Source organism: Pteropus medius, unplaced genomic scaffold (genome assembly GCF_902729225.1).
Source record: "Pteropus medius unplaced genomic scaffold, Ma_sr-lr_union100, whole genome shotgun sequence".
Lineage (NCBI taxonomy): Eukaryota > Metazoa > Chordata > Mammalia > Chiroptera > Pteropodidae > Pteropus > Pteropus medius.
The window spans coordinates 26,543,962-26,557,656 of NW_024349802.1; the positions used below are offsets into that span (position 1 = coordinate 26,543,962).

The 13,695-nt window shown below is 38.1% G+C and overlaps 1 protein-coding gene across 12 annotated transcripts in view; it reads left to right on the forward strand.

Moving 5' to 3' along the window:
* THRB (thyroid hormone receptor beta) overlaps window positions 1–13,695 on the forward strand; it is a 305,448-nt gene that overhangs the window by 182,322 nt on the left and 109,431 nt on the right. The window contains exon 3 of one of the 12 annotated variants that reach the window (XM_039836743.1): window positions 7,390–7,430. The exons of the other annotated variants lie outside the window; for them this stretch is intronic. The gene's annotated coding sequence lies outside the window, so the exon portion shown is untranslated. The remainder of the gene's footprint in view (window positions 1–7,389; window positions 7,431–13,695) is intronic. 12 annotated transcript variants of the gene reach the window in all.

A 13,695-nucleotide genomic window follows, 5' to 3' on the forward strand; every position in this document is an offset into this window, starting at 1 on the left:
GGCTTTAGAGTTTCTATTAATTCTGTGGCACAAGATCATTAAAATGCCCTCAATCTTGCTGCTCTGCCATTCTCCCCATGTTGCCTTCATCCCCAGGTTTGTCCTCTCTGAGTTACAAGGTGTTGCATCTCTAGGCATCACATGCTTGCACAGCTGTATCCAAAGCCTGGGAGAGAAGCAGTTTCTCCTCACATGTGTCTTCATTACGGGAAGACGCCCTCTTCCAGAAACCCTCTCTCATGCTACCCTTAGCAAACTGCCTCTTACTTGTCAGTGGCCAAGCACGCTCATACCTCAGCTATAAGAGAGGCTGGGTGTTTCAGTTATCAGTGATGTATGACAAACACTCTAGACTTAGCAGCTTTAAACAAGGTCTTCTTGTGCTTCTGCAGTCTGGACTGGACTCAGCTGGGTGGTATTTCTGCTCCACATTGTATCTGCTGGGGCTGCAACATCCAAGATAACTTCTTCACCCACATGTCTTTTACCTCAGCTCAGATGGCTAGATTACCTGGTGGTCGGCCAGGCATCTGTCTTTCTTCCCATGGCCTCTCCATGGCCAGCTTGGGTTATCTCACAAAATGGCCACCTCAGGGTAGTGTGACTTCCTACATGGTGGCTGACTTCCAAAAGAATGTGCAAGTGGAAGCTACAAGGCCTCTGAAACTATAGTCTCGGAAGCCACACAGTGTCACTTAACACACTCTATTTGATCAAAGCAAGCCACAGGGTCACCTCAATTCAGAGAGTGGCCCCCTAACTCTTGATGAAAAGAATGGCAAAGTCTCATCACCAAAGATATGTAGAATGGGAGAATTTGTTGCAGGTTTTTGTGACAACAATCTGCCACCCTGGGAAAGGAAACACTGGGCATTTTCCAACTAGAGCAGGCATGGGAACAGTTTGGTAAGGTGGCTAACCAATAGCTAGTCCACACTAAACTTGGTGCCTCAGTCTTCACAGCAGCATCTGCTACACTGGTCATAGCCTGGACACAGCTGATTTCAGTTCAACTTTCCAGATGGCCTTTGAGAATATAGTACCAGTAGTGCCATGCCCAGGAAATGATACCCTGCACCTAAATTCAATTTGAGAGACCTGAATTAATTCGGCCTTGTTTTCTCTAAAGTTGAATTAGTAAAAGAATAGATTATCATATCTTTATAGTAAATAAAATATTTCAAAACTGTGCATGGAACTGTTAAACACTAAATTCAGCAATATGACAAAATGATGAGATTTGATCAATTGAAGTAGCACATCCTTGGGCTTTGCTTATTTTGTTTTCCACACTTTTCTGTACATCTCACACACGTTCCTGTCTTCACACAGTCCTGAGGAGCACTCAAGACCAGGCTTAAAGCTGATCTGCCTGAACCACTCCTCTTCATTCTGGAAATTTGTGACATATTGGGTAACATATGCCACTTCTCTACAGTCAGAACAATTTCAACAATCTTTTTAGGATTTTTTTATTTCATGCCCGAGAGCAAAGAAAAATATTAGCTTCTTGAGCTAGATGACTGCTTTGGGATCTCCAAATAAAAGGTTTCAAGGTGAGTCATTGCTATGGAATTCTGCTGCTGTCACTGATTTGAACACCAGCCCAGGATCAAGCTCCTCTTCTCAGAAAGAATTTTTTCTCAATTTCTGATCAATTGGGATATTTTAATCACTTAATTTTGTATCACGTCTCTTAAAGCAGGAATTGAGTTAAGTTGTCAGAAAATCACACCTCCTATGCCTAAAATCCTTTGATCCATAATCTTTTTGTTTCAAAATGTTTTTAAATATAGTTTTTGGTATTTACAGTGAACATGCCTAGGATATGACGCCGACTTGAAAGAACATTTTGTTTACAAGATTTCTCTTGTGTCAATTCAGACATTTCGGAAGAGTCTAGGACATGACAAACAGTACTCTTAGAATTGCATGGTCCATAAAGGGAGACACATGCATCGCATTTAATTAAAGTAACTTAGTAGACATTCTTGAAGATTTCTTTCCCCTCCTTCATATCAAAGAAAGCAAGCTAAGAAGAAAGGAAGAAAGGAAGAAAGGGAAGGGAAGGCAAGGGAGAAAGGAGAGAAGCAGGGAGGGAGAGAGGGAAGGAAGGAGGAACCATAGCTAAGTACCAAATATTTTTCTTTCTGCTAGTGTTTCGGGGTTTTTCTTGGCTCACTTTTTTTCAGCTCGGACAGTATGGAAAATTGTTGCCTTGCAAACACGTTTCTGGGAAAATGAAGAAATAAAAAGAAAGCACAACTTATTTTATTTCTCTTCTACTAGGAAATAATATCCGGAAGAATAAATTTTATCTGCCACGGTAAAAATCAGGAAGAGGGAAGCTAAGCATTTCCTTGGAAAATAAGGAAATTGTTTATGAAAGACGTCAGAAGCAGAGATACTTGCTGGGGATGGAGGAATCAATAGTAAAGTTGCAGAGTTTAAGTTTGTCAGCATGATAGGAAACAGCCCAATACTCTGAGTTTTCAATATAAATGTATATATATTATATACATATATTTTAGGGAAAATAATTTTTTGTCATGTTAATAAGTAAGGAAACCAATTTTAGTCTCAAGGTATTTAAAAATATTTTAGAGGGATTTCAGAAAAAAATATTTGACAGCCTTTTTAGATGTTTTGGCCTAGGCTTTATTTGATACCCACCAACTAAACAACAAACTCCTCAAGATAATTAGGTTTCTTTTAAGTGCAGCTGTAATAACTGGCCAAGTGATATTTTAAGTTTTGCTTCATTTCTGAAAGGCAAACCTGTATTTTAATCCTCAGAACCCCCACACCCGACCCTCAAGAAAGTTAGATAAATGGATAAATAGACAGATGGATATACACCAACGCACTGGCTGTTTTACCTGAAGGAAAATTGGAAAGCAGTTTCTTTGAAGACAGAACCTTATAAAATTGCAATATTTGTAGGTTAAAACCACCGGATTGTGTCAATGTTTTATGTTTTAACCTAACAGAATATACATCTCAAGCACACTTGAAGTTTTGTTTGCATTTACCAAGCATTTAGAACTTTGTGCAAATCGCCAACCGTGCAGTTCCTGAAATATCTCTCTCAAAGTGAAGTCGCACACCTTGAGATCTTGTTGGTGCTGTTGAAGCCTATGTGCTTGATTTCTTTAAAAACTCCTTAGTCTTCATGCAGCTATTAAGCAGCAGTAATAAAGCCCTTGTTTGTCCACATGCCAACCCTCTCATTTGGCCAGCAAGCCTCTGGCTTGAAACCCCATCCTGGGCTCTTGTCCACTTTCTGTGAGTCTCCTCATCCCCTCCCTTTTCTTAGCCAGCACTCTGGACGACAGTCAGAAATCAGAAGGGCTCTATTTCCTTAAGCAAGTCACTTCTTTCAGTGTTTCTGGAATTGCTTTGGTGGAATGGCTTTTAAATTGATGACCACAGTCCACGGTAAGAAATACATTTTACATAACCATTGAGTCTACGAGTGGTGTGTGTCTGCAAACTCAAAAGTTGCACAAAACAATCTTTACTCTTAGAAAATGCGATGATCTCTGATGCTTTGCAGTCTCCTTTATTTCATTTCTTAAAAGGTACTTCGTGTGACCCGCTAAATTGATTCCACAACCCACTAATGGGTGGAGACCCATAGTTTAAAAAACACTGCTTCAGTGTACTTGATTCAGCCCAGAAATTTTAAGTTTGGCAGTCAATCACAGCTTTGCTTATATCGGCAGGAAAAGGTAGGACTATTCATTGCTAGGAACATGGTAAAAGCATCCTTTGGCAGCTTTCAGACTTTTTAATAGCAGTGGAATAAACAGGTATTCAGTCTATTAATGGAAGAGTGTCTCAGCCAAAAAATAACAAGGAGTTAAAAAAAAATTACTCAGAAGGTAAATGGAATTCCACAGATTCTAGTTTTAGAACTGTCCTTTCAAGTCCAACTCTTAACTGATAACAAAAGAGGGTTGGTTGGCCTGTTTTCCAGGTAGTAAGGAATGTAGGTATTTCAGATGCAGGCAGTGGAAAAGAAAACTCATGATGTTGATTTAGAAAACTTCCCTCTGCAGCGGCCAATCATGCCTCATGTCTTACCAAGACCAGGAACTGAGTCTTCTCTGGGCTTCTAGCCACTTGCCATCTCATGGCCTTCCCTCAGCCTTCCTTTCATTTCCTTTGGCCACAACTTGTTCTGCTCTGGCCACCTAGGTGAAAATTTGTTTTCTAGATATGGGACAAACTAAAAGGTGTTCTTAAAACCTAAAGAAAATTGTGTTATCAGGTTCCTGATACCATGATGTATTAATGTACCAAATCAGAATCTGATTCAGTACAACTTCAGACCCTCAGCTTTTGTGAAAACTATACATGTAGAGAAAATCGAAGATAAGTGCACGGGAAATTCTGTGCTTGGCAGTTTTCATTAGTTATATGAGTAAACATTCTCTTCTCCTCTTGGTCTTTGGCTACTGGTGTTTCCTTTTTAAGCTCATGACAAAGTAGGATGAGAATTTATCAGGTGACGACAGCAGAGAGTGGACTGGATGTAATCAGCCCAGGAGCTAGATTTTAATTGTTTTCTTACAATGCAACATTTAGTTTAACTTTAAAGGGGCCACTGCAGGTGTTCTACCTTCATACTTTTGTGTTCCCCATACCATCCAGAAAACATTTAAAGACCATCAAGAGAAGTTACTGAAGATAAAGATTCTTGGGCATTCTCAAGGATTGCAGAAGAAAGCTGAGACATCTCTCCCATTGAAATTTAGTTTTCTTATCTCTAGCAAATGGACCTAGAGATAAGAAAGAGTTAGAAGAGTATTCAACAGGGTATCAGTACCCTTGAGGATGACTCATTTCACCTATAAATCGGAAGACTGTCACCTAGTACAAATTATGCTTTCCTGTGACTGAATTTCTACTTCTCTATACTAGGAAAACCACTCTTGGCCCACGTTGCTCGTAGAATGGATGTGAGCTTCAAATAAGATAATATATTTGAATGAACATAAAGTTCAATTGCTAGGTTCTTTTCTGTTTTCAACCAATCCAAACCTGATGCAGAGGAAAGGGTTGGAGTTAGGGAGATTTTTAAATCCTCGTATCCTTAGGAGTCTGATTTAATGGTGACTTTGCAGGACTTAGATCGGAATGAAGGAAAGGAGAGCTAAACCAAGGGTACCAGGTAGGGGTAGGGGGAGCCAAGCAGGAATGTTCAGTGGCAAAGAAAAAGACATGAAGAGGACTCCTGTCTAAGGTGGCTGTGTAAAACCCCACCCACATTGCGTCTATAAGTTATACTGGATATTCTAGAAACTCCCAAGAAGAGCCTGAATTTCCATCATCAGCTACAGGGCCTTTAAAGGGTTGCTTGAGAACCTACACCTCATGAATGTTGACTATTATTCATTGGAATTTACGCAACTTCGACTTCTGTCAAACTTGATCTTCAACTTCTTAATTTGCAGGAGCACACTGAAGTTGAAAGTAATAAGGGCCATTTAAACCCCACTGTTGTGTTCTTCCTGGTTCCATACCCCATCCCACCCTGGCTAGTGGTGAGGAATAAAGGTAAAGAAGGGTGTAAAGAGATGTTGCAATGAGGAAATTTTGTTTCCGTATAAAAATTTCTATTTCTTTAGTCATTCCATGGTATTAAGCCTTGAAACTATTCTGGTTTCAACATGAATAAACAAAGGTCTTAGCAAAATGCATGGAGCTTGATATGAGTGACCTCAGCCTAAGAGCAGATAGACATTCTTCAGCTATATCTACAAATGATCTAGCCTTTTGTCCAAATGCAGATTTTTGAGATGTTTAGAGAATAGGAATCTAATAGTTGGGGCTGATATATTAAACCGTATGCATTAAGTCAGCTGCCCACATATTCCTTTCTTGCCTCTTAGCTAGTGATGGCAATAGGGTTGAACAGAGAAGAAATAGAGTATGTCTGGGATTTCTTCCTTTCTTTGCATCTATAGGTATCTTCTTGAATTCCACTGAAAAATAATATTTAAAAACATAATGTTTTCTTTAGATCTTACTATTTTATAAAAACATGCTGATATTGGTAAACTCTGCATGACTGATAAAGGCTTGTAAATGAAGAGTCATGTCTTAGTCTGCTCAGGCTGCTATAACAAAATACCATGGATTAGGTGGCTTAAGCAACCAAAATTTACTTCTCATAGTTATGGAGGCTGGGAAGTCCAACATTAAGGTGCTGACAGATTCAATATCCAGTGAGGACCTTCTTCCAAGTTTGCAGATGTCTGTCTTCTTATTTTGTTCTCACATGGCCTTTCCTTAGTACATGCACTTGAAGAGAGTGAGATTTCTCTGTTTTCTTCTTCTCTTAAGGATGCTAATCTCATCAGGAAAGTCCCAGGGTTAGAGCTTCAACATATGAATTTGGGGGGGACACAAACCTGCCCATAACAAGGCATAATCCTAAAAATGAACATTAAAAAAATGCTAACACACTTGTAATCTCAATGGTCAATGTAATGCAAAATTACTTTATTATAGATAAATTATCTTTTGTCATTCAATACTAATCTTCCTTCAGAACTTTACTCCAACATCATATCATTCAGGCTTCCCTGGGCACTTATTATTCTCCCTCCCTGACCCACCTATAATAGACATCAGATCTACCCAGGTGTTCCCTGCACATTTACTCCATGTATTTAATTGGTGCTTGACTCCTCACTGCTATACTGTAAATCATCTAATCTTATCCATCTTGGTATCCTCAGGACCTAGCCAGCTGCCTTACACATGATGATAATAATAATGGCTAACCTTTACTGCATAGTTGCCATGTCCTAGGCACTGTGCTAACTGTTTTCAAGTTCATTTTCTCATAGCACCATCAATGAGGCAGGTTCCATTATTATTCCTGTTTGCAGATAAGGAAATTGAGATTTATGAAGTTAGATACTTTGTTCAAGGTCAAAAAGTTGAGAAATAATGGAGCCGGCTTTGAACCCAAGAAGACGCTTGATCTCAGGCTGTTAATCACTTCACTATTCTAAGTGCTTAATAAATGTCTGGGGAATGCGTTTACTTTTTAATGAAGGATGAATGAAAAAATAAATGAACGAATAATTGACTTGATTATTTAGAGCTAGTGATAAAAGCTTTCAAATGAATTACCTAAAAGTTCATTCGTCAACCAATTGGACAATGTGAATATCAATTATTATACACTAACTGGCAACATTTGGGAGAATGGTTTAGAAACTGCCAAAAACAGTACTACTTAGTGAAGTCAGATATGATAAAGATAGTAGAGTTTGTTGTTCAGAAGGCTGTCTACAAGAGCATGAAAAGGAGGTTCATAAAAGACATAGAAACATATTGGGAGAATCCCCAGATTCCTTTCTTCTCTTGCAGTCTCTGGACATTTCAGTTCCTGGGGAAGTGGCAGTTTAGGGGTAAGTACAAAGCCCATTGATGTGTCCGAGTCCAGTAGTTATTCAGCCTCTGTTGTATATCAGATCACCTGGAGAGAGCCTTTTCCAAAAGTGGAGGGTTGTAGGAGGTGCAGTGGGACCTATTGAATCAGAATCTCAAAGGTCTTTTGAGTTGTGTTTTAAAGTCCCCAGGTGATTCGGCTACACAGCAAAGGGTAAGAGCCACTGCCTTTGATTATCTTCTCCCAGGCAATTCCTGATATCCAAAGAAGATGGCAGAAAAGAAGTCCACAACAGTCACAGAGTTAGGTTGCTCTCAAAAACCCAAAGAAAAACACAAATCCCCATCCTTTTCAGATCAGAGCCAATAATAAATAGCAATGTGGCCAAATGTGGACATTTTGCCATGATGATGTCACTAAAACAAGGCTCTCAGAATCATTGGCAGCTTCTTTTTCCTTGACTTCTTTCCCCTCATAAAGAAACTATCAGACAATAAAGTTTTCTGCAGCAGGTATAGGAGCAGCGAAGGCACCTAACTCTAGACTGGCCTTTCAAAATGGAACAGTCTTAAATTAAAAGAGAAATGTCATCAAGAATTATTCATTTTAGCGTCTTCATTAATAGATTAATGTGAGACCAGTTCAACTCTAAATTTTCATAAATTTAGAAGTGATTATTAAAGCTTTGAGCAAACTGCCAGTGCATTTTTAAACATAATGTTTCAATTAATTTTCGGTTACTCAAGACTATAACATTTTTTTTATACTTGTATGAATTTAAAATGACTGCTACATGTTGCTTTCTATATTCCTTTTCCAAACAAGCATTTCTGTTTGTGTTGAAATCCAAGATGCAAACTTCCTGTTTCAAAAATATTTGGAGGAGGAGAGTACCAGCTGGGAGCCAAGTAGTTTGTGGGGAAAGCAAAGGATGAGAGGCCTGGGGATATCTCACATTCGCACATCCCTTAGACTCCCTGGGTCTTGGTTTACAAATCCACAAACAGTATATGTGTGAGAGCAGAAAAAAAGAGTGTGTTGAACTGAAAACAAAGCCGGTACTAATATTCAGGTTTGAGCATATTAGCTTCGAAGGCTACTTTAGTCTTCAAAAGAGTTCTATTCACAAGCCACTGAAACTGGAGATTGTTCCTGCTGACAAAAGCAGAAGTGTAGAGATCATCAGGTCCAGGGTTTTTAAACTGCAAGTTGTGACAAATAGTGAGCACGTAATGAATTAAGTGGGTCATATCTATCCTTTTTCATGAAAAATAATAGACTAGAATAGAAGCTATTGCAATAAATCTCTCATAGAAAGGTTAAATATTGTTTCATGAAACTTTTGTTTTCGTATATGTGAAGGGCAGGGTACAAAGCAAAATATATTTCTTATCATATATCATCTAGTCCAATACCTTCGCTTTATAGATGGACAAAATTTTAGACCAAAGAGGTTAAGCGACTTGCCTATAGCTACCCAAAGTGTGGTCCTAAGACCAGCAGCATCAGCACCACCTGGGAGCTTGTAAGAAAAATGAATCTCAGACTCCACGCTAGACCTGCTGAATCAAAGTCTGAGTTTTAACAAGGGGATTCAAGTGCACGTTACAGTTTGAGAAGCGTTAGGCTATACCCTTGTAAGGGGAAAGAATTTCAAGGCTAACTGGAGCAGTTGAGATCAAAGTATAACTACAACCACCCAAGTGGAGAAAAAACTGAAGATATGTTTTGATTATCATTGCGGGACATATGAAATACTTGGAATGAGGTTGGCGATTTACCCTTAAAAGTTAGAACAAAAGAAAATTAAATTATCTTGGGTAAGATGAAGGGTAACGGTCAGGTAGAAAGAAACCTAAAATGTTTTATATCTGACCCATTTCAATAGAAGAATGTGCTGGATTCCCCAGGTCGTTTTAGGTGGACCAAGAGATATTCTTTGTTTCTACAATATTCATTTTTTCAGTGACCTCATATTTATGGCAAATGATACTGGTTTTCCATTTACAATGACGATATACTATTTCCTTACAAAGAAGTTTTTTCAAGTAGGTCAATTTAAAGAACTATAATAATTAAATAATAGGGCAGATGGGTTGAAGGTGGAATATGAGTAACTAGAAAGCAGCCTTGCAAGACTAGATCAGTATCGCCCTGAATTTCACATTGCAGAGATAAACATCATGTTTAAGAAGAAATAGAGGACTGCCAACCTTTCTGTTTTGCCAAATAAAGATATTTGGAAACAGAACAGACCAACATTTACTATACACTATCATCACATAAAAGAAAGAATATTTTAATACTCCAAAAAGCAGAAAGACAGTATCAGAAAGAAAAGTCTTTCCAAGAAAATATGGTTGGCAATCTTACAAAGATTCACACACATAAGTCCACAGTCCCTTATCCAAAACCCTAGCCATACAGGTCTCAGAATTCAGGTTTTTTTGGGGGGTGGGGGTGAAGGAGGAAGGGTGTTCAAAAGGGATGAAGGTAGTATTGTGGCATTTGAGGGAACATCCAGTACCATATCAAATACATTAATATTTCTTCAGTGAAACATATGAATATTCACACTAATTGAGTCAATAAAGATTTATAGAACACCCATATGAAATCAGGTCAGCCTTTAAACCAAATAAGTTATGAAAAAAACTTCAGTTTCAGACATGTTTTTACTTTAAAATTACAAATAAGGAATTATGCACATACATGTTATACAGTGTTGCCTTTTTTAAATTTTATTTCGTTGTGACGCAGGTTGCCATCCATCACTGACAAGCACAGGTCTGAGAATGATGATGCATTGATAGCATGTTTAGCCTCTGGTCACATAATTTATTCCCATTCTCCAATTACAACCATGGTGATGATATATATTAATTTATATCATATTCTATTTGAATATTATTGAAGAGAATTTCAAATGGTCACTTGTTAAAATGTAAACTCCATGAGGCAAGGATGTCTGTTTTGTTCACCGATGTACCCTAAGTACTTAAGAGTGTCTGACACATTACAGCTGCTCAGTATTTGTTTAAAACTGAAAGATTTGCAAGTTAACCCATGCAAATACTAAAAATTGTCATCGACGGCTCATGGATATAGAGAGTTGAGTTATGGATGTGTGTGTGTATTTGTCTTCAATTTAGAGCAATCTGTTACATTCTTTCTTTGACAAAAAATACATGTATATGTGAGTGCTTCCTGCTAGTTCTTCAGTTACAAACAGGATTTGGATAAGGGAGTTCCAGATGATGATGTCATATATTGAATCATCTGAAACCGAGTCAACACAAATAAATATTTGGTACTGATGGTTATTTTTGAAAGACAGAATATTTAATTTCTTTGCTATTTTGGATCCAGATTGTCAAAAAATAAGAGCCAGGTCAATGAACTTTAATAAGAAAAAAACATGAACACAGTAATATAAATCAGAGGAAATAAGAAAATAATTCAGTAAAATAATTTAGTGAAAAATTTTTAAAACTGCTTAGCCACCAAGGATGTGAATTGATTTTCATGGTCACAACAAAATAATGACTACAGCTGGACAAAATATGATCACAAGAAGAAGCTAGTCTGATTGTGTTCTAATTCTTCCAGAAAGAAATTTAGTTTGCTTCTCTTCCATTGACTCATATGGGTTTGGTTTTTGATAAAAGTCTGATTAAATGAGAAAAAATTATTTTCCAGGATAAAAATATTATCCCTAACTAAGAGTAAGGCAGTATCACTATTTTTCAAATGAAAGCAACATGTCAGCTCATCATAAATTAATGGCAGTCTTTTTCAGAACTAAGACAAAATCCTGCAGGCATTTACCAACCACAGTGTATAGTGAAATGTTAAATGGCCTGCAGTCCTTTCCATCCAAACATTATAGCGCTCAATTACTAGTAAGTAGGCATAACCCTCTAGACACAGAAATCCTTGACTACCATAATCATAACAGTTCTCACTCAGTAAGTGTTTACTATCTACAAGGCACTATACAATTAATGTTACTCATCTTACAGACTTAACAGATTAGTATCACTGCCCCCACTCTCATTTTACAGTTGAAGAAATTAGAATTCAAAAAGGTTAAATAACTAAGTTTATACCACAGTAAATAGCGAAAGCAAGGGAATTAGGAGGTTATAATCTAGATTCATCTGATCTATATATTGTCCACTGTACCACACTGCCTTCCTCCAGCCACGTTAGTAGCATGAAACACTTTTGAAATCTGTGGTTCTCTGATGTAAAGGTAACTGACATCCAAAAACAAGCAATTCCAATTATTATAATTCATTTTTTTCTGTTGACTCTTTTCATCATCTGCCATTGCTTATGACAATAAATGTACCCATAAAGTCAAGAGCAATTTCTCTCAGCTAATAGTCTTTTCAACTTGCCATTATTTTCTTACCTAGTTACTGAAATTGTTCATTCTGAAATAGATTTGTGGGATCTTAATTACACAGTTAGTTGTTTCCTTGTACTATATCTTAAATAATGAAACTTTTGCTTATCGTTTTGCCAGGCACCACCAGAAAATAATTGCAGAATTTCTATAATACAACTTTTAAGCAAAGACTTTCCATAAGAATAAATCAAAGAAAGAAAATATTGTCATAGAAGTCAAGTGTAATTAGAACTATAAATCATCAATCCACTCCTTTAACAAATGCATTGAATACCCTGGTATGTGTTAGAAATCGGTAGAGGTACCTTTGGGGTATATAAATTCAATTTAGTAAGAAGGTGCTGAGTCTTTAAAGTGAAAAGAGCCTTTAAAGTAAAGCTGATGTTTGAATTAAGACCATAAAGGCTTGAGATTGTTCCTTTTGTCACAAAATATGAGCACCAGAGAATATAGTTGTCCTGTTCCCCAGAAGGGCGCCCTGCACTCTTGGTGGTCTAGGAGATGACTGAGGTGGGCCCAGGATGATTGTAGGCAGAAGAGGATAAGGCATTGGCTTGAACATGCCCTCTGCCTTCACGGCCAGTCTGATTAGATTCAGGCCACAGCAACAGTGTTGTGCTAATCGCTCTTACCAACATTTAGCTGCTGCCCATCTCTCTGCAACAGAGAAGAGGCCTCAGGCTACCGGTCTCTATAGCAAAGAGAACAAAATAATGAACTTCTTTTTAAGGAAAAATGACCAGCAAATTTGCCTCAAGAGTCTGTACCATGAAATTGCCTGAGAATGTGTTGCCTGCTATTATTCCGTGACCCACAATGATTTTAAATACGAGTCAGTTCTCTTCAGTGCTTCAAGTTGGAAAATAAAAAGTACCCAAGCCCTAGTGCTATATCTGTATTTTGGATTTCCCTTGTTTCTTTGCATGACATTTTGAAAAGATAGCTTTCACAATGATATCTGCTCAATGCTAATTTTAGCTAATGAAATGCAAACAGGTTTTATGTCATGCCTTCCTCTAAACCTTAACTCAGCCACACCCCACCGAAAAATATTTCTCATTTTCTTTTTTGACTTAAGGGGTTGTCCATTGGCCAGTGGAATTCTCCGGCTTCTTCAGAATTTATATGGACTGTGTAAAGAAAGAGTGGGAAGTCCTGGAGCCCACATATCAAAGAGCCTTCTTCCTGTGATTCCATCTTCCCTCTCTTTTCTCTCTTCCTGATTTAGTTTGGGTCCTAAAAACCCTCCTTAGAATCTGTTCCTCTACCATTTGCATTTTGTTTGTACTTTAGCTTATCTCTTGGGATCATCTTTCCTTTTGCTAGTGCCCGTTTATTTCCCTGCTGGGCGAAGTTCAAACCTTGTTATTCTGAGCCTCCCGAGAATCAAGCTTATTTGAGCACTGGTTGAATGGAAGCTTATCTTCTTGGGTGATCTCTCAGAGGCAAACACTCATTCTGGCAGGGAGAGTGGGACCTAAACAGCAGATTACAGCCCAGCAAGAAGTTTGCTCTTAACTTCGCTTTTACTATTTTGCTAAAGGCATTGACTCTACAGCTTTTTAACTGTGCATGACAGAGATACTTACGGTCAGTCTTGTGTTTACACTTTATTCTAGAAGGTTGTGCTGGGTCTGGTGTATGACCATTGATTGAGCTGGAACATTGACACCCAGTGGGAGAAGGAAAGTAAAAGGCATTGCTTGGGCTCCCTGCCGGTGTATTCCCCAGTCGGGCATGTTTCAATGTCCACTAGCCAAGGAGGACTGTGTGTTCCTTTCCTTCTCCCAAGGACCCTCTCTATCTGAACCAGCTGTGGACTGTGTTCCTCCCTACATTTTATTACAAGTAGATTGTACTACAGTTTGTC